Source organism: Pan paniscus, chromosome 2, assembly GCF_029289425.2.
Source record: "Pan paniscus chromosome 2, NHGRI_mPanPan1-v2.0_pri, whole genome shotgun sequence".
Taxonomy (NCBI): Eukaryota; Metazoa; Chordata; class Mammalia; order Primates; family Hominidae; genus Pan; species Pan paniscus.
Window position 1 is genome coordinate 63555654 of NC_085926.1, and position 21480 is coordinate 63577133.

The following is a 21480-nucleotide window of genomic DNA, read 5'->3' on the forward strand; positions in this document are numbered from 1 at the left end:
TACTGAGCAGCGTAGCTCTAATGGGTGAATGTAAATTTGGGGCACATTTTCAAGAGTTGACAAAGAATGTCACTGAGTCCACATTAGGTATTCATTTAACACTAGGGGAAGTAAATTGCTGTGTTCTAGCGCCCCTGGAAATGTTACCTGGTACCCCAGTGTCTTGCTTTACCGACTTCAGCAAGGCTATAACTAGCTCTATACTGCCCAGCTGAGAAAGCACAGAATGGTATGAAAGCAACCCCTTTATCGATAGTGCAGAGGTTGCCAAACATCAGTCTCACCCAGCTCACAGATGTGTTTCATCTGGCCCAGTGTTTTAAAGTTATTTTGAATCAAGGGTCAACATTCAAAATTGAAGTGATTTTATATTTCTGATTTCTGTAGAAGATTCAGAAGTCCCAACATCTTTCTCCCTGGCAGTAGTTGGCTGAAGTTGAGGTTTCTGGTCTTGTCAGAGGGAGCGTATACTCTCCACGGTGATGAAGGTGCCACTATTCCCTATAATCTTCCCTCCAGCCACCTTCATTCATTCACCCCATGCAAGCTTGGCCCCAGAAGCCATGTGAGCTTGTAGTCACTGCTTTAAGGCTTTGGTACATCTCCAGCCACTTCCCTGGATGTTACCAGATGCATGTACACATGCACACACACACGTGCCAGTCACATCTTGCACTTCTGCACCTCTGTGCCTTTGTAAATGCTGTTCTTCTTACCTGGAATGCTTTTTTCTGTCTGGTTAAAGGGCTTTCCTCCACAAAACCACCTGGATCTATCCAGGAAACTGCTTGTCCTTGTATATGCACTTAGAACATTACCAACTCTTCTGTCACCTTTTATTTTTCTCACTCCTGGACTCCAGACAATGTTTTCTTTCAGAAGAAGAAGTATCTTATTCACCTTAATATCCCTGAATCCTAGCACAGGGTCTGATGAATGAATTCTGAGTGAATGAATTCTGACATCTCTGTCTCCAGCCCAGGCCTTCTATATGGATCAGGAGGAACCATCAAGAGGTTTTATTCAGCTGCCTCCTGGGTGCTTCCGTGAAAGTCCCTGCAGCCGTTCTGTCTGCACTTGCCTGCTATCTTCCTCCTCTTCGCCTTTCCATCTCTCAGAAAGCCTGTTACCCCTCCTGTTTCCTCAACTTGTATAAGTCACAGAGAACCTCTAACAATTCCATAGTTAGTTACCTAAGCCAACAACATAGAGGTCATTTTAGTTTCTTCTTCTCCCATACCCCACCTGTCCCCTTATTCTCCCTCAATCTCCGGCCATCCCTGGTACAAATGCCTTATTTCTGATGCTCATCACAGGTCAACTATTTTAGCAGTCTGCAACCTAAGTCCCTACGTGTTCCCATACCACCCTGATCCATCCTTCACTGTAATCCATTCTCCACTTTCTAAACATATCTACAATACTTCTACAATTCTCCATTGCCCTCAGGATAAATGCAAGTCTCCCAAGCATGACAGAGAAAGTCAGCCCTCAGTTTCTCAGTTACTCTGCTACAGCCCCAGTGGCCTCCTTTCCATGCCTCAAAACTTTGCACATGCCATTCTCTCTGCCTAGAATGCTCTTCCCCCAGCACTTCACATGGTTGACTCTTCCATGGTTCAGGACTTAGCTCAAATGTAATCACAAAGGCCCTCCCTGATGTCTCAACCTAAAGTGGCTCCCTGTCTAAACATGTCAACCCATGCTACTCCATCCACGATGTGTCAGATTCTGTCATCAAGGTCAGTAATGTCCATGTTTGTTTACATGTCTGTCTCCCCACTAAAATGGAAACATCATGAAGGCGGGGACCTATCTGTAGCCCCAAGGCCTTGGCACAGTGCCTGGCACACAATTGGCACTTAACCTGTGTTGCTTTGAATGCCAAATGATGACTGACTCTGGTAATGAAGATAGGAAGGAGGGAAGGAAGGAAGGAAGGAAGGAAGGAAGGAAGGAAGAAAGGGAAGAAGGAAGGAAGGGAGGGAGGGAGGGAGGGAAGGAGGGAGGTAGGGAGGGAGGGAGGGAAGAAAGGAAAGAAGGAAGGAAGGAAGAATGGAAGAAAGGGAAGAAGGAAGAAAGGAAGGAAGGAAGGAAGGAAGGAAGGAAGGAAGGAAGGAAACAGATGTATGCATGAACATAATAAAAAGCGAAGACTTATTGTAACTCATGCACCTATGAAGAAATGGTTCCAAAGTGTGTTCCAGTGCGTTCCTCCCAAAAGTAACACCTGTTCCAAGTTAGGCATTTGAAAAGAAATCTCAGAGTTTATAAAGAGATGGGAATTCCTGCTGATCAACAGTGTCAATGATAGGTAGAGGTATCTGAGGTATCAATTAATTCTTATTTGGGTGTTATTTTTAGGTACCCTGTGTCCCCAGAAACCTACAAAGGGCTTAGCAACTTAAAATTGTGGTGGAATTTGAACAGGTAGACGAGTCATGTAACAATTTATTATGATGACAAGTGCTGAGGAGTTCAAGGGAACTTGCTGATGCCTGCTTTCCTAAGTCAGATCTCAGGAGAACATATTTTGTTAGGGAAATTAGAATCCCCCACATAGATTCTTGAGTGTATTAATATCTCTGTTGGGCTCAAGACTGGCTACTTTGGTTTACAATTAGTTTATCTCTACTTGTATCTGTCCAATTTCAAACAGGCCACAAGGAAGACATATTGCCAGCTGCTCTGAGTTTTAAAAGGACAATTTCATCAACACAATATCTATTTTTTAAACCCCATATGCACATTATGGCAGAAATGAGTTCCAAAATAGAGTGAAACAAAAGCTCTAAAAAAATACATCTTGCTGGTATTCTGGAATCCAAATCTCTCCAGGTTAAATCACATTCTCTTCAACACAGTAGCACCAATAAAAATTTATAGCATATTGTATTTTACTTCTTCGGTATGGATTAGTGTCAAACTCTGACACCAGCATAGAAAAAGCTTTTACTGGGTTTGAAAAGTCATGTGCTAGAGACATAAACTGAGAAAAATAAAGGTCTGAGTGCAGGCGGGGCACTTCATTTCCCTGGGGGAAGGCAGGAGTAGATACAAATAAACGTGCAACAGAGCAGCGAGGAAAGGACTAACTGTTGGGTCAGAAGAGAGGACAGCCGAGACCTCCACCAGGACAATAGTGAGGGCTCCAAACACCTTGAGATATGGAGCTAAGCAGCTCTGTGAATTCTCCCACTCTCAGAGGCACAGAAAATGGCTCATTAGAAATCAGGCAGTGGGGCCATGGCCTCTGTAAGATCCTCTCTGTAAGAGAAAGGAAGGGAAACCATCACTTCATCATGCCTCCATTGGATACCTGGTTTTATAGTTATAAATGCATGTCTTCACTTATTCTGTGCCTTATCCCCTGAAGAAACTAAAACAATCTTGATTCTGTATGAAAACCACACATGGAATATTCTTGCAAAAAAAAAAAAAAAAAGGAAATTCAGACTTTATAACTAATTTAGGCTAACATGATTATAACTGGAAGAACAGAGCTGGGTAGGTGGGGCACAGGAATAGGATGGAAATGTTTCACTATCTACCGCTTTATGTAGATAAAGCATGTAAATGTGGTTTTTATTTTTCAAAAATTGAAAGTTTGAACGTATACAGTTAAACCTTTTCAGATTACTCTGAAAGTAAACCATTTCAGGAAAATGGAAGTGAGCATTTCCTTGTCAGGGTAAACAATTCCTTCCATTTTTCAGTCAAACCTCTTTAAGCTAAGCTGAGCATTCTTGCTTAGATTCTACACTCTGTGGGCATTAAAATCCTAAATTAAGAACCCATGTTTTTCCAAAGAGATTCCAGACCCTCTTAGTGTGTGGTGGGTTACCAATAGCAGCAAAGCCTAAAATCTTGTTTAATTGTCTGTCTTAATTGATGGGATAATAAGCATTGATTCTACATATATAGGTGTGTTGGCTGCATCACTGCAATTACTGGCATGTTTTATTCATGAGAGAGCCCCCAGACTGCCTTGGTGATCATCAGAACCAGTTTCTCCCTCTCAAATGAGCATCAGAAAGGGCTGCATAATGACAGTCACCAACAGAAAATTAAAGGTTCTTGCTTTTTCTCCCATTACATTGCAAGATAATTAAAGCTCAGACCAATACAATGTTGAACATCTTTATTCAGAAATTTGATTTCCACTACATCAGACAGGCATTTAAATGCTTTAGGCCAGCTGCTGGCAACTTTACTGGGTGGGCCAATGATAAAGACATAGTCTTTCCAACTTGTTTTGCCAGTGCCCAACCAAAGAGAGGGAATAGGCCTGGCAAGTGGACCCTCTGCTTTGTGCCTACTGGCTCCGGGTAACACATCCAAAAGAGCTGTTTTACTGAAAAGAGACAAACCACTAAAAAAAACAATGTTACATAAACTATGGAACATGAGAGGGTCTAATTCTGATATGCACTGTTTCCATAAAGCCTGACTCTGTCCTCATTTGTATGGGTAAACTGGCTGTCAACATAGGAGTTCTTTCTTTTTATTTCAACCTTTATTTTAGATTCGGGGGGTGCATGTGCAGGTTTATTACATGGGTATATTGCGTGATGCGGAGGTTGGAGATACAAATGATCCCAGCACCCAGGCAGCAAGCATTGTACCCAATAGGTAGTTTTTCAGCCCATGCCCTCCTCCTTCTTCCCCCTACCCCGCCATGTAATCCCCATTGTCTATTGTTCTCTTCTTTTTGTCCATGAGTACCCAATGCTTAGCTCTCACTTATAAGAGAGAACATAGCATGGGATTTTAATAGCAAGTCCCCATTATAAAGACAAGACCATCCCAGTGCAGATCATTATGAGACAGCAAGAGCATTAGATGTACAGAAAGGGGTCAGCAGAATGTGGATACAAAACTTATTAGAGGGAGAGAGGATAGATAGATGATAGATACATAGATAGATAGATAGATAGATAGATAGATAGATAGATAGATAGACAGACAGACAGAAATATGTAAGGACCTGGCTATAGAGTATGTGAAGACAACTGGGACAGTGACAGAAACGCAATGGCATTCCGTAAATGTGGGCACTGTTACTGACAAAGAAGCAGGGTAGGTTTGCATAAGTTATGTGGCCAGGTCAGAAAACATGCTTTTGAGCAAGTTGCTCAACCTTTCTAAGCCTGTTCATGAACATATAGCAAGTATTGAAATAAGGAAATATTTAAAAAATTATATAGGGACTTCTATTTCCAGGAAGATGGAGTAAACATATTTTCTTTATTCCTCCTACAAGGTACATCAAAAGCTCCTGGATATTATATATAAAATAAACCTAAATCTAAAAAGGGAGAAAAGGAGACAGACTGCTAGGGACCTCAGGATGCCAAGAACTTCATGGCAGTGAGTTCCGGGGTTTCTTTTTTCCTCATATATCCTAGAGTGGGTGTGGGGGAAGCCAGTCACCAGAAACAGACAAAAAGAGCCTTAACAGAAGTCTGCTGTCTCTAATCAAAGGTACAGGAGGTGGGCGGCCTAGCAAGACAAAAAACTTTTAGAAAATAAGTACTCTACTGCAGCTAAACACCTTTACAAACAACTGTGCTTCACCCCCACCACACCAGCAAAGATCAACTGATGAGCCTAGACTTTCATCCTCTCCAAGCCCCCAATCACCACCATATCAGAGTGCTGCCAAAGAAAGCTAAGAAGAAGGCCAGGACTTTCATCCTCCAACTGTAGCCCCAAGTCTTCCCACCCACCATGGTATCAGATGATACCATGATGTGAGAGGAGGCCTAGTGAAGAGATGGGACTTTCACCCCCACCTAGAAGTAATGAAGCAACCCCACCAGTGATATCAATAGGGGCCACATGGGGAGCAGTAACAAGGCACTCCTATACCTCCCAGCCAGGAAAACATCCATGGAGGCATAGGAGGAAGTCACAACCCTTACTCCCAAGCAGAAGTAACAAGAAGCCCCCCAACTAAGACATCTATCTGTACCTGGCAGTAAAGTGACACCCTCCCCATTTCCTTGCTGAGGAAGTACAGAGGAGGCCAGTTAAAATAGAAGGTTTAAATAAAATTAGAAGTCTCATAATAACCAAAATATCCAGGTTTCCATTTTAAAAATCACCCATCATATCAAGTACCAGAAAGATTTCAAACTGAATGAAAAGCATCAAGAGATACCAACACAAAATGACAAAGATGTGAGAATTATCTGACACAGATTTTAGAGAAGGCATAGTAAAAAATGTTTTCATACTTGAAATACGTTTTAAAAATAGAGAATCTCAGTAAAGAAACATAAGCTATAAAGAAGAAGCAAATGGAAATCTTAGAACTGAAAAATACAATAACTGAAAATTTTCCTCAAAAGCAGAATTAAGAGAGCAGACAAAAGGACCAGTGAACTTTAAGATAAAACAACATAAATGATGCAATCTAAGCAATAGGGAGAAAATAAACTTTAAAAAATCAACAGAGCCTTAGGTACCTATGAGACTATATCAAAAGATCTAACATTCATGTTTTCCAAGCCCTGGAAGGAGAGAGGAAAAGAAGGTGGAAGACTGAAAATTACAAGAAGAAATAATGACTGGAGACTTCCCATATTTGGAAAAAGATACAAATCTATAGATTCAAGAAGCTGAGTGAACTCCAAATTGGGGGAGACATCCACAGCAAGACATATTATACTCAAATGTTAAAAACTAAAGACAATGTTTCAAAAATGGAAGCAGTGAGAGAGAAACAGCATATTACCCATAGGGCAAAAACAGTTAGAATGTCACTGGATTTCTCATCAGAAACCATGGAGGCCAGGAGGAAATGGGACCTTTTTCAAGTACTAAAAGAAAACAACTATTATCCCAAAATCCTATATCCAGTGGTAATAACCTTCAAGAATGAAGGGGAAATGCAGACATTCCTGGAGAAAGGAAAACTAAAAGAATTTGTTGCCAGCTGATATGGTTTGGCTCTGTGTCCCCACCCAAATCTCATCTCGAATTGTAATCCCCACGTGTCAAGGGAGAGAACTGGTGGGAGGTGACTGGATCATGGGGATGGTTTCCCTCTGCTGTTCTAGTGACAGTGAGTGAGTTCTCACAAGATTTGATGGTTTTGTAAGTGGCAGTTTTGCCTGCTTTCTTCTCTCTCTCCTGCAGCCTTGTGAAGAACATGCCTGCTTCTACTCCTGCCATTATTGTAAGTTTCCTGAGGCCTCCCCAGCCATGCGGAACTCTGAGTCAATTAAACCTCCTTTGTTTATAAATTACCCAGTCTCAGGTAGTATCTTTGTAACAATGTGAAAACGGACTAATGAACAGGCAGACCTGCCCTAACAGAATGATTAAAGGACATTATCTAAACATAAAGGAAACTATGAGAGAAAGAATTTTGAACATCAGGATGAAAAAAAGGAACACAATAAGGAAAGCTATGGGTAATTACAAAAGACTTTCCTTCCATTCCTATAAAATTTTAATTCAATTCCTATGAAACTCCCCCTAAGGTTTTTTTTTAACTTTTATTTTAAGTTCAGGGGTACAAGTGCAGCTTTGTTACATATGTGAATTTGTGTTGTAGGGGTTTGTTGTACAGATTATTTAATCACCCAGGTATTAAACCTAATACCCACTCATTATTTTTTCTGATTCTCTCCCACCTCCCACCCTCCACCTCCCATAAAGTTCCAGTGTGTGTTCCCCTCTATGTGTCCATGTGTTCTCATCATTTAGTTACCACTAATAAATGAGAACATGCAGTATTTGGTTTTCTGTTCCTGAGTTAGTTTGCTAAAGGTAATGGCCCCCAGCTCCATTTATGTTCCTGCAAAGGACATGATCTCATTCATTTTATGGCCGAATAGTATTCCATGGTGAATATGTATTACATTTTCTTTATCTAGTATCTTTGACGAACCTAACAAAAATAATCTATGGAGAAAGGAATCCCTGCTCAATAAATGGTGCTGGGATAACTGGCTAACCATGTGCAGAAGACTGAAACTGAGCTCCATTCTTACACAATATACAAAAGTAACTCAAGATGGATTAAAGATTTAAATGTAAAACCCAAAACTATAAAAACCCTGGAAGACAACCTAAGCAATGCCATTCAAGACATAATCACAGGCAAAGATTTCATGAGGAAGAGGTTTTTTTAAATAGATATAGAGAAGATTATTCTAAAATGTATATGGAAAGACAAAAGAATTGGCATAACTAAAACAACTTTGAAAAAAAAAAGAAATGGAGTGGGAGGAATTAATGTGTACAATTACAAAACATATAACACAGTTATCAAGACTGTGCAGTAAATTGGAGGGACAGACACGAAGATCAACGGAACAGAATTAAGAAACTCAAAATAGACCCGCACGAAAAGGTCAAACTGATTTTTGACAAAGATGCAAAAATAATTGCATGGAAAAAGGGTAGCCTATACAACAAATAGTCCTAGAGCTATTGGACATGCATGAAAAAAATATTTCTACCTAAGTCTCACATCTTTATTTTTTTTCATGTTGTTGTTGTTGTTTTCTTTGAGACAGAGTCTTGCTCTGTCACCCAGGATGGAGTGCAATGGCATGACCTCCACCTCCTGGGTTCAAGTGATTCTCCTGCCTCAGCCTCCCAAGTAACTGGGATTACAGGTGGCCATGACCATGCCTGGCTAATTTTTGTATTTTTAGTAGAGACGGGGTTTCACTGTGTTGGCCAGGCTGGTTTTAAGCTCCTGACCTCATGTGATCCGCCTGCCTCAGCCTCCCAAAATGCTGGGATTACAGGCATGAGCCACCAAGCCCGGCCAAGTCTCACATCTTTTAACAAAAATCAAAATGAATAACAGATTTGAATGTAAAATGTAAAAACTATGAAACTTCTAGAACATACATGGGAGAGCTACACAAATAATTCTTAGACTTGATACCAGAGGATAGTCCATAAAGGAGAATTTTAAAAAATTAGATCTCATCAAAATTTTTAAATTTTTGCTTTGTGAAAGAGTCCCATAAGGGAACGCAAAGACAAGCTATACAGTGGAGAAATAATTACAAACCACATATCTGACAAAGAAATAACTAGAACATATAAAGAACTTTCAAAACTCAACAGTAAAAATTTTTTAAAATTCTATTAGAAAATTAGCAAAACACGTGAAATAATCATATCACTGAAAAATCTACAAATGGCAAATAAACACAAAAAAGATGTTCAATATTGTTAGTAATTAGAGAAATGCATATTAAAACCAAAGTGAAATATCATTCATAACTATCAGAATGGTTAAAATAGAAAATAATAATAACACCAAATGTGGGCAAAGATTCTGGGAAACTGGACATTCATATATTGCTAGTGGTGATGTAAAGTGGCACAACCAATCTGAGAAAGTTGATGGCAGTTTCCTACAAAACTAAATGTACAACTACCATACAACCCAGTAATTGCACTTCTGAGCATTTGTCTCAGAGAAATAAAAACCAAAGTTCACACAAAAACCTTACATTAACATTTGTAGCAATTTATTCATAATAACCTAAAACTGGTAACAACTTAGAGGTCCTTCAATGGGTTAGACAAATAGTGGTGCATACATACTATGGAATTCTACTCAGCAACAACAAATAACAAATATACAACAACCTAGGTGAATCTCCAGAGAATTATGTGAATGAAAAAATTCCAACCCCAAAAGGTTACATATTGCATGATTCCATCTATATAACATTCTTGAAATGACACAGTCATAGAAATGGTGAATAAATTAGTGGTTGCCAGACTTTAAGGAGAAGTGGGGGTGGAAAAGTAGGGCCAACATGAGGCATACTCTTTTTTTTTTTTTTTTTGAGATAGAGTTTCGCTCTTGTGGCCCAGGCTGGAGTGCAATGGCACAATCTCGGCTCACTGCAACCTCCGACTGCTGGGTTGAAGCGATTCTCCTGCCTCAGCCTCCCAAAGTAGCTGGGATTACAGGTGCCCACCACCATGCCCAGGTAATTTTTTAATTTTTTTTAATTTTTAGTAGAGATAGGGTTTTCCCATGTTGGTCAGGCTGGTTTGGAACTCCTGACCTCAGGTGATCCACCCACCTCGGCCTCCTAAAGTGCTGGGATTACAGGTGTGAGCCACTGGGCCTGGCCGAGTCATACTCTTCTTGACTCTATCAATGTCAATATCTTGGTCATAATATTTACTAAGATGTTATCATTGGCGAAACTGAGTAAAGGGTACATGGGATGTCTGCATTCATTTTTGCAACTGCATCTAAATCTGCAATTATCTCAAAATTTTAAAAAAATTTAAATTATACAGCATATTTGCTGAAAAATACTAGTGACAACAGTGGCTAGAAGAGTGATTATTAGTGTATTATTATTACTATTTGGAGCCAGAGAGATATACATTTTTGCCTTTTTCTACTTCTTTATTGTCTAGAAAGTTATTCCCCCAGACACTCTCATGCTTCCCCCACTCTCTTCCTTTAGCTCTTCAGTCAAAAATCATGTCAGGAGACCTTCCTTGCCCAACTTATATAAAATTGCAGGCTTCCCCATCCTCCACCAGTATTACATATTCCCCATCCCTAATCAATTTTCTTTTCTCCTTAGAACTTATCACCTCTAATGCATTCTATATTTTATTTATTAATCTTGTTTCTGTGTCTTCCTCCTAGAATGTATGCTGTAAGAGGGCAGGGATCTTTGTCAGTTTTGTCTCAGCATTGCATTCTCATTGCTATTAACAGTGTTGGACCCATAGTAAGCACTCAATAAATATGTATTTAGTGAATGAATTGCTAAAATTAATTTCTGTATGTGTGTTACAGGGTCCTCATATGTAAAGTTGAGTTAATGATACTTCTTTTTCATGTTATTATGAGCACTAAATGAGATGTTCAAAAACACAACTTTCTCAGGATATATAAAGAATTTCTACAACTCAAAAACAAAAAAAATAGGCCCAGCGTGGTGGCTCATGCCTGTAATCCCAGCACTTTGAGAGGTCAAGGCGGGTGGATCACGAGGTCAAGACATTGAGATCATCCAGTCCAACATTGTGAAACCCCGTCTCCACTAAAAATACAAGAATTAGCTGGGCATGGTAGCATGCACCTATAGTCCCAGCTACTTGGGAGGCTGAGGCAGGAGAATCGCTTGAACCCAGGATGTGGAGGTTGCAGCGAGCCCAGATCGTGCCACTGCACTCCAGCCTGGCAACAGAGCGAGACTCCATCTCAAAAAAATAAAAATAAAAATAAACAAACAAAAAAAAACCTGACTTTTTTCTAATTGGGTAAAGGATGTGAGTAGACATTTTCCCAAGGAAGATCTACAAATAACCAAACAGTACTTGAAAAGATGCTCTACATCACTAATCATTAGGAAAATGCAAAAAAAAAAAAAAAAAAAAAAAAAAAGGACCACAATGATACCACCTCATTAGAAAGGCTGTAACTGAAACAAAGCAAAACCTAAAAGAACTATTGTCAAGAATGTGGAGATATCAGAACCCTTGTGTCCTGCTGCTAGGAATGTTTCAACTGTGGAAACAGTATGGTGGTTCCTTCAAAAATTAAAAATACCATTGCCATGTGATCCAGCAATTTCACTTCTAAGTGTATACCCAAAAGAATTGAAAGCAGGAACTCAAACAGGTATTGGTACACATGTGTTCATAGAAGTATTATTCATATAGGCAAAAGGTGGGGGCAACTCACGTGTCCATTGATGGATGAATGGACAAACAAAATGTGACATATACATTTATACATGCACTGAGCCTTAAAAAGAAAGAAAATTCTGACGCATTACTGGTGAAAGTGTAAAATGGAACACTCCTTTGGAAAACTTTGTCAGTTTCTGAAAAAATTAAACAGAACCTACCCTGTGACCTAGCAATTCCCTGTCTATATGCAAAAGAAATGAGTGATTAGATACACAAAAATACATGTAGAAATATGTCCATAGAAGCTTTATTCATAATGATTCAAAACTGAAAATAAACCCAATATTTATCAGCAGAAGAATGGATACATAAACTGTGGTATCCTCAAATGAGTATTTTTTGAAGGTCTACTATGTGCAGAACACACCCCTCACCCTTAGCATCTCTTCCTTTAGCAGGCATGACACCCTTTCCTTGGGGATTCCATTTGTTTCTCTGGTGCCTCTGAAAGCAGGGAGGGAGCAGGAACACTATATATTAATATATCCCGGCACCAGACACAAGCCCAACTTCCCTAGTGGCTATCACACTCTAGATTCTAGGTCACACTGTATTCAAATGTCCAATTAGATAAACATTTCATGATGCTAGACCCTGAATAGAAGACACAAAAATGATTAAGCCATGATTGTTGATGACAAGATAGTGATTCACAAGTTGATACTTGGACTCAGAAAGACTTGAGCTTGAATCCCAGGTCTTACTAGCTATGTACTCTTGGGCAAGTCCAGGTCTCCTAATCTGTATAAGGCACCTGCACAATGCAAACAATCACAATAGTGCCCACCAAAAGAGCATCCTAAGAATTTAATGAGAGGATACATGTGAAGTGATGTCCAGTGCCTAGGAGGTTTTAAATCAATGCTATTTATTATTATTATTAATGTTCTCAACCTAGTGATGAGATAAGGCAAATAGTAACTAATTATAAACATAAAGCAATGATAAGAGATGCCAAATAAAAGTAAAACATGCTTTGAGGATATTTAGAGGGAGAAGAGGCTAATTTGAACTAGCAAAATTCTGGTGAGTTCCTATGAGACTTATAGAGAGTTATGATTTGTCAGCTTAGGAAACAAGAACTGTGGTTTTAATTTTCATGATCAAAAAGTGCAGTAAGAGGTGAAATGACGTAAAATAAAAAATAGCATCAGGTTTGAAACACCCCACAGCCTTAGATTTAAATTGAGGCTTATCCATTAATTAGCCAGAGGATTTTGGACAAGTAATTTAACTCCTCTACACTTCATTTTCATCATTTGCAAATGATGACAATTCTTATTTCTAATGGTTATTGAAAATAAAAAGAAATATTTATCAAACACCTCACACGATACCAGCTACTCAATGCATAAATTTTAACAATTATGCATTGTTAAACAATATTATATAAATGTTATATAAATATAAAAATAATATATTTTAACATATTAACTGACCATGAAACTAAGGGTCCACACACTATTTCTCTGAGAGTGAGGCTTGGGCAGGGGGCAGTTCTTTTCAAAAAGGCAACCTCATGACCAACCTGGTGGCATTCACCTCCAGCAATGACTCTTCAGTGGTTATAGGCCACTAGGAGAACCTAGTTGTCCTTTCAGCCAGGAAAATTACCATACACATGAAAATTTTTGCATTCATTCCAGTAGTTCTAACACCCCCTGAAACACAATTCATGAAGTTACTGAGTTTCCAGAACCCTCAATAAATAATGTAGCACCAGAAGAAAAAAAAAAAGAATCATAAGCCAAATCTTCAAAGGCAAGTCTTTTAGACTCTCACTCCTATTACCTGATATTTAATTTTTACTGAATAGGAAGCAAGTTGGCAGACTCAAGCGTAAAGAGCGAACCTGGTAAAAAAAAAAAAAAAAAAAAAAAAAAAAAAAAAAAAAAAAAAAAAAACACTTTTCTCTGTGATGGCATTTTTTTTCTCACTCCGATAGCTGACAAAATTTCAAGTACCATTAATACTGTCCTAATCTTCCGCTGCCTGCAGCCTGCCAAGCCCACAGACAAGAGCTCTGCTGCTGTGACCTTCAGGTCGGTGGTCTTCTGTGCTTGACAGTAAATCCACATGGAGTCGTTTGTTAAACCCCTGCTGCCGTCAACACATTTCCTTTCCCCAAATGGATATCTACTGAGTACACTTAAGCCCTGCCCTCACATTGCCAAAGGGCCAGGTTGACTGAGGGATTTTTAAAATAATGTTTTGCCCAGATAGTTTGATAGTGTGTGTAAACAGCCTGAATGTTTTGTGAGATGAGATTCTGATGTAGAAAAAACGGTGCATTTTCACTTGAAATGTCTGTGAAAACTGCTGTATCTTTCTGAAAATGTCAGCTTTAATTTAATCCTGACAATAAGAAGATAATCAATAAATCTCAGATTCCCAGTATTTTGCTTCCGTCATCATTATCATCATCATTAGTATCATCATTCTGCTTCTTACCCATTTGTTCACCTCTCCCTCCCATTCCACTCTCTGCCTTTCTCTATGCCCCCAGAGGCTGATTCCTACAGACCCCATCTCCCGGGCTCCCTCACCGCCAGTTTCCTGATTGGCTTAGTCAATTGGAGGCACAGGTTGGAGCTCAGAGCTTAGGGTGTTTCTTTTCCCTCCCTCCCTGCTTTGCTTGCATTTCTAAGAGTAGCTGCGTCCCTTCAGTCACAGCTGCTGTGAAGTGGACCTACTCCAAGAATTCAGCTCTCACTTGACTCTATAATATTTTCTCTCCTTGCCCCTCAGAACTAAGGTTGGTAACAGCTTCCCACTACTGCTAATCTCTGGATGCTGCAGCACCTCTGCATAGTTTCCTGACCTTGCTCATTGCACATCCTTCTGTGAATGTCTCTGATACCATCATATCTAATATCATCTTCTCTACGACTGTTATTTTATTGATTGCTCCTCACTGTACTGAGTGCCCCAAAACACAAACTCATTTAGCCGTGACAAAAATTCCAATGGGAAAGTATTTCACAGATGAGAAAGCCAACTTAGCAGTTTTAAGGATCTTATTCCAGGTAACACAACTAGGAAGTGTCAGAGTCAGAATTCAAAGCCAGCTCTTCCACTCCAAAGTCTGTATTTAACCACTGCCAACAACTCCGCAACACAGCCCACACAAGAATCACCCGAAGTGTTTGTTGAAAATCCAGATTTTGGGGGAGGAGCCAAGATGGCCAAACAGGAACAGCTCCAGTCTACAGCTTCCAGCGTGAGTGACGCAGAAGACGGGTGATTTCTGTATTTCCAACTGAGGTACCGGGTTCCTCTCACTGGGGAGTGCCAGACAGTAGGCGCAGGACAGTGGGTGCAGCACACTGTGCGCAAGCCGAAGCAGGGTGAGGCATCGCCTCACCAGGGAAGCACAAGGGGTCAGGGAATTCCCTTTCCTAGTCAAAGAAAGGGGTGACAGACGGCACCTGGAAAATCGGGTCACTCCCACCCTAATACTGCGCTTTTCCAATGGGCTTAAAAAACGGCACACCAGATTATATCTCTCACCTGGCTCGGAAGGTTGTATGCCCACGGAGTCTCCCTCATTGCTAGCACACCAGTCTGAGATCAAACTGCAAGGCGGCAGCGAGGCTGGGGGAGGGGCGCCCGACACTGCCTAGTTAGTTGTTTGATTAGGTAAACAAAGCGGCCTGGAAGCTCGAACTGGGTGGAGCCCACCACAGCTCTAGGAGGCCTGCCTGCCTCTATAGGCTCCACCTCTGGGGGCAGGGCACAGAGAAACAAAAAGACAGCAGTAACCTCTGCAGACTTAAATGTCCTTGTCTGACAGCTTTGAAGAGAGTAGTGGTTCTCCCAGCATGCAGCTCGAGATCTTAGAACGGGCAGACTGCCTCCTCAAGTGGGTCCCTGACCCGCGAGTAGCCTAACTGGGAGGCACCCCCCAGTAGGGGCGGACTGACACCTTACACGGCTGGGTACTCCTCTGAGACAAAATTTCCAGAGGAACGATCAGGCAGCAGCATTTGCAGTTCACCAAAATCCACTGTTCTGCAGCCACCACTTCTGATACCCAGGCAAACAGTGTCTGGAGTGGACCTCTAGCAAACTCCAACAGACCTGCAGCTGAGGGTCCTGTCTGTTAGAAGGAAAACTAACAAACAGAAAGGACATCCACACCAAAAACCCATCTGTACGTCACCATCATCAAAGACCAAAGGTAGATAAAACCACAAAGATGGGAAAAAAACAGAGCAGAAAACCTGGAAACTCTAAAAATCAGAGCGCCTCTCCTCCTCCAAAGAAACACAGCTCCTCACCAGCAACGGAACAAAGCTGGACTGAGAATGACTTTGACGAGTTGAGAGAAGAAGGCTTCAGACCATCAAACTACTCCGAGCTACAGGAGGAAATTCGAACCAATGGCAAAGAAGTTAAAAGCTTTGAAAAAAAATTAGACGAATGGATAACTAGAATGACGAATGGATAACTAGAATAACCAATGCAGAGAAGTCCTTAAAGGACCTGATGGAGCTGAAAACCAAGGCACGAGAGCTACGTGATGAATGTATAAGCCTCAGTAGCCAATGCAATCAACTGGAAGAAAGGGTATCAGCGATGGAAGACGAAATGAATGAAATGAAGCAAGAAGAGAAGTTTAGACAAAAAGGAATAAAAAGAAACAAACAAAGCCTCCAAGAAATATGGGACTATGTGAAAAGACCAAATCTACGTCAGATTGGTGTATCTGAAAGTCACGGGGAGAATGGAACCAAGTTGGAAAACACTCTTCAGTATATTATCCAGGAGAACTTCCCCAATCTAGCAAGGCAGGCTAACATTCAAATTCAGGAAATACAGAGAATGCCACAAAGATACTCCTCGAGAAGAGCAACTCCAAGACACATAATTGTCAGATTCACCAAAGTTGAAATGAAGGAAAAAATGTTAAGGGCAGCCCGACAGAAAGGTCGGGTTACCCACAAAGGGAAGCCCATCAGACTAACAGCAGATCTCTTGGCAGAAACTCTACAAGCCAGAAGAGAGTGGGGACCAATATTCAACATTCTTAAAGAACAGAATTTTCAACCCAGAATTTCATATCCAGCCAAATTAAGCTTCATAAGTGAAAGAGAAATAAAATCCTTTACAGACAAGCAAATGCTGAGAGATTTTGTCACCACCAGGCCTGCCCTAAAAGAGCTCCTGAAGGAAGCACTAAACATGGAAAGGAACAACCGGTACCAGCCACTACAAAAACATGCCAAATTGTAAAGACCATCAAGGCTAGGAAGAAACTGCATCAACTAACCAGCAAAATAACCAGCTAACATCATAATGACAGGATCAAATTCACACATAACAATATTAACTTTAAATGTAAATGGGCTAAATGCTCCAATTAAAAGACAAAGACTGGCAAATTGGATAAAGAGTCAAGACCCATCAGTGTGCTGTATTTAGGAAACCCATCTCACGTGCAGGGACACACATAGGCTCAAAATAAAGGGATGGAGGAAGATCTACCAAGCAAATGGAAAACAAAAAAAGGCAGGGGTTGCAATCCCAGTCTCTGATAAAACAGACTTTAAACCAACAAAGATCAAAAGAGACAAAGAAGGCCATTACATAATGGTAAAGGGATCAATTCAACAAGAAGAGCTAACTATCCTAAATATATATGCACCCAATACAGGAGCACCCAGATTCATAAAGCAAGTCCTGAGTGACCTACAAAGAGACTTAGACTCCCACACAATAATAATGGGAGACTTTAACACCCCACTGTCAACATTAGACAGATCAACAAGACAGAAAGTTAACAAGGATATCCAGGAATTGAACTCAGCTCTGCACCAAGCAGACCTAATAGACATCTAAAGAACTCTCCACCCCAAATCAACAGAATATATATTTTTTTCAGCACCACACCTATTCCAAAATTGACCACATAGTTGGAAGTAAAGCACTCCTCAGCAAATGTAAACAAACAGAAATTATAACAAACTGTCTCTCAGACCACAGTGCAATCAAACTAGGACTCAGGATTAAGAAACTCACTCAAAACCAATCAACTACATGGAAACTGAACAACCTGCTCCTGAATGACTACTAGGTAAATAATGAAATGAAGGCAGAAATAAACATGTTCTTTGAAACCAACGAGAACAAAGACACAACATACCAGAATCTCTGGGACACATTCAAAGCAGTGTGTAGAGGGAAATTTATAGCACTAAATGCCCACAAGACAAAGCAGGAAAGATCTAAAATTGACACCCTAACATCACTATTAAAAGAACTAGAGAAGCAAGAGCAAACACATTCAAAAGCTAGCAGAAGACAAGAAATAACTAAGATCAGAGCAGAACTGAAGGAATTAGAGACACAAAAAACCCTTCAAAAATCAATGAATCCAGGAGCTGGTTTTTTGAAAAGATCAACAAAATTGATAGACCACTAGCAAGACTAATAAGAAAAGAGAGAAGAATCAAATAGATGCAATAAAAAATGATAAAGGGGATATCACCACCGATCCCACTGAAATACAAACTACCATCAGAGAATACTATAAACACCTCTACGCAAATAAACTAGAAAATCTAGAAGAAATGGATAAATTCCTCGACACATACATCCTCCCAAGACTAAACCACGAAGAAGCTGAATCTCTGAATAGGCCAATAACAGGCTCTGAAATTGAGGCAATAATCAATACCTTACCAACCAAAAAAAGTCCAGGACCAGATGGATTCACAGCTGAATTCTACCAGAGGTACAAAGAGGAGCTGGTACCATTCCTTCTGAAACTATTCCAATCAATAGAAAAAGAGGGAATCCTCCCTAACTCATTTTATGAGGCCAGCATCATCCTGATACCAAAGCCTGGCAGAGACACAGCCAAAAAAGAGAATTTTAGACCAATATCCTTGATGAACATTGATGCAAAAATCCTCAATAAAATACTGGCAAACCGAATCCAGCAGCACATCAAAAAGCTTATCCACCATGATCAAATGGGCTTCATCCCTGGGATGCAAGGCTGGTTCATCATACACAAATCAATAAATGTAATCCAGCATATAAACAGAACCAAAGACAAAAACCACATGATTATCTCAATAGATGCAGAAAAGGCCTTTGACAAAATTCAACAACCCTTCATGCTAAAAACTCTCTATAAATTAGGTATTGATGAGTCATATCTCAAAATAATAAGAGCTATCTATGACAAACCCACAGCCAATATCATACTGAATGGGCAAAAACTGGAAGCATTCCCTTTGAAAACGGGCACAAGACAGGGATGCCCCCTCTCACCACTCCTATTCAACATAGTGTTGGAAATTCTGGCCAGGGCAATCAGGCAGGAGAAGGAAATAAACGGTTTTCAGTTAGGAAAAGAGGAAGTCCAGTTGTCCCTGTTTGCAGATGACATGACTGTATATCTAGAAAACCCCATCGTCTCAGCCCAAAATCTCCTTAAGCTGATAAGCAACTTCAGCAAAGTTTCAGGATACAAAATCAATGTACAAAAATCACAAGCATTCTTATACACCAATAACAGACAAACAGAGAGCCAAATCATGAGTGAACTCCCATTCACAATTGCTTCAAAGAGAATAAAATACCTAGGAATCCAACTTACAAGGGACGTGAAGGACCTCTTCAAGGAGAACTACAAACCACTGCTCAAGGAAATAAAAGAGGATACAAACAAATGGAAGAACATTCCATGCTCATGGGTAGGAAGAATCAATATCGTGAAAATGGCCATACTGCCTAAGGTAATTTATAGATTCAATGCCATCCTCATCAAGCTACCAATGACTTTCTTCACAGAATTGGAAAAAACTACTTTAAAGTTCATATGGAACCAAAAAAGAGCCTGCATCGCCAAGTCAATCCTAAGCCAAAAGAACGAAGCTGGAGGCATCACGCTACCTGACTTCAAACTATACTACAAGGCTACAGTAACTAAAACAGCATGGTACTGGTACCAAAACAGAGATATACACCAATGGAACAGAACAGAGCCCTCAGAAATAACGCTGCGTATCTACAACTATCTGATCTTTGACAAACCTGATAAAAACAAGCAATGGGGAAAGGATTCCCTATTTAATAAATGGTGCTGGGAAAATTGGCTAGCCATATGTAGAAAGCTGAAACTGGGTCCCTTCCTTACACCTTATACAAAAATTAATTCAAGATGGATTAAAGACTTAAATGTTAGACCTAAAACCATAAAAACCCAAGAAGAAAACCTAGGCAATACCATTCAGGACATAGGCATGGGCAAGGACTTCATGACTAAAACACCAAAAGCAATGGCAACAAAAGCCAAAATTGACAAATGGGATCTAATTAAACTATTAAACTAAAGAGCTTCTGCACAGCAAAAGAAACTACCATCAGAGTGAACAGGCAACCTACAGAATGGGAGAAAATTTTTGCAATCTACTCATCTGACAAAGGGCTAATATCCAGAATCTACAATGAACTCAAACAAATTTACAAGAAAAAAACAAACAACCCCATCAAAAAGTGGGCGAAGGATATGAACAGACATTTCTCAAAAGAAGACATTTATGCAGCCAAAAAACACATGAAAAAATGCTCATCATCACTGGCCATCAGAGAAATGCAAATCAAAACCCCAATGAGATACCATCTCACACCAGTTAGAATGGCGATCATTAAAAAGTCAGGAAACAACAGGTGCTGGAGAGGATGTGGAGAAATAGGAACACTTTTACACTGTTGGTGGGACTGCAAACTCGTTCAACCATTGTGGAAGTCAGTGTGGTGATTCCTCAGGGATCTAGAACTAGAAATACCATCTGACCCAGCCATCCCATTACTGGGTATATACCCAAAGGATTATAAATCATGCTGCTATAAAGACGCATGCACACGTATGTTTATAGCGGCACTATTCACAATAGCAGATACTTGGAACCAACCTAAATGTCCAACAACGATAAACTGGATTAAGAAAATGTGGCACATATACACCATGGAATACTATGCAGTCATAAAAAATGAAGAGTTCATGTCCTTTGTAGGGACATGGATGAAACTGGAAACCATCATTCTGAGAAAACTATCGCAAGGACAAAAAACCAAAAACCGCATGTTCTCACTCATAGATGGGAATTGAACAATGAGAACACATGGACACAGGAAGGGGAACATCACACACCGGGGCCTGTTGTGGGGTGGGGGGCGGGGGGAGGGATAGCATTAGGAGATATACCTAATGCTAAATGGCAAGTTAATGGGTGCAGCACACCAACATGGCACATGTATACATATGTAACAAACCTGCACATTGTGCACATGTACCCTAAAACTTAAAGTATAATAATAATAAAATTAAATTAAAAAAAAAGAAAATCCAGATTTTGGGAAACTTGCCCAGACTGCTCCTTCTGAGGAAGCCATCTCTAGGGTCTCACTTGGGGAGTGAGAGTGGCTCGGGGTCATCATGTGACCCACAGGAGCTAATTGCATGGGGTAACTGACTACCTACGGGATGAACTGGCACTAAAACTCTGACCAGCATGGGCAATGGTAATTAGTAAGACCAGTCAAACTTTCCCCTGCATCCCAAATTTGAATTGAAAATGCTAAGGAAATTAATGAATAGGTAGAGGGAACAAAAAAAAGAAAACCCATAAACAGAAGCAGGCAATGGGAAAGTGACACACATGGTCATTTGACAGTGGAGCAGTGACCAGTGAAGCAGCAGTAAGATGGCAGAGACCCTGGAGCCTATCGTAGCCTGAATAGTGATTATCCTTAGCT

The 21480-nt window shown here is 40.2% G+C and overlaps 1 long non-coding RNA gene across 2 annotated transcripts in view; it reads right to left on the minus strand.

Annotated features, from left to right (window-relative positions):
* LOC103784978 (uncharacterized) overlaps positions 1-21480 on the minus strand; it is a 229928-nt gene that overhangs the window by 204979 nt on the left and 3469 nt on the right. The window contains exon 1 of one of the 2 annotated variants that reach the window (XR_008624758.1): positions 15220-15406. The exons of the other annotated variant lie outside the window; for it this stretch is intronic. This is a non-coding gene — a long non-coding RNA (uncharacterized LOC103784978). Of the gene's footprint in view, positions 1-15219; positions 15407-21480 lie in introns of those variants that run through there. 2 annotated transcript variants of the gene reach the window in all.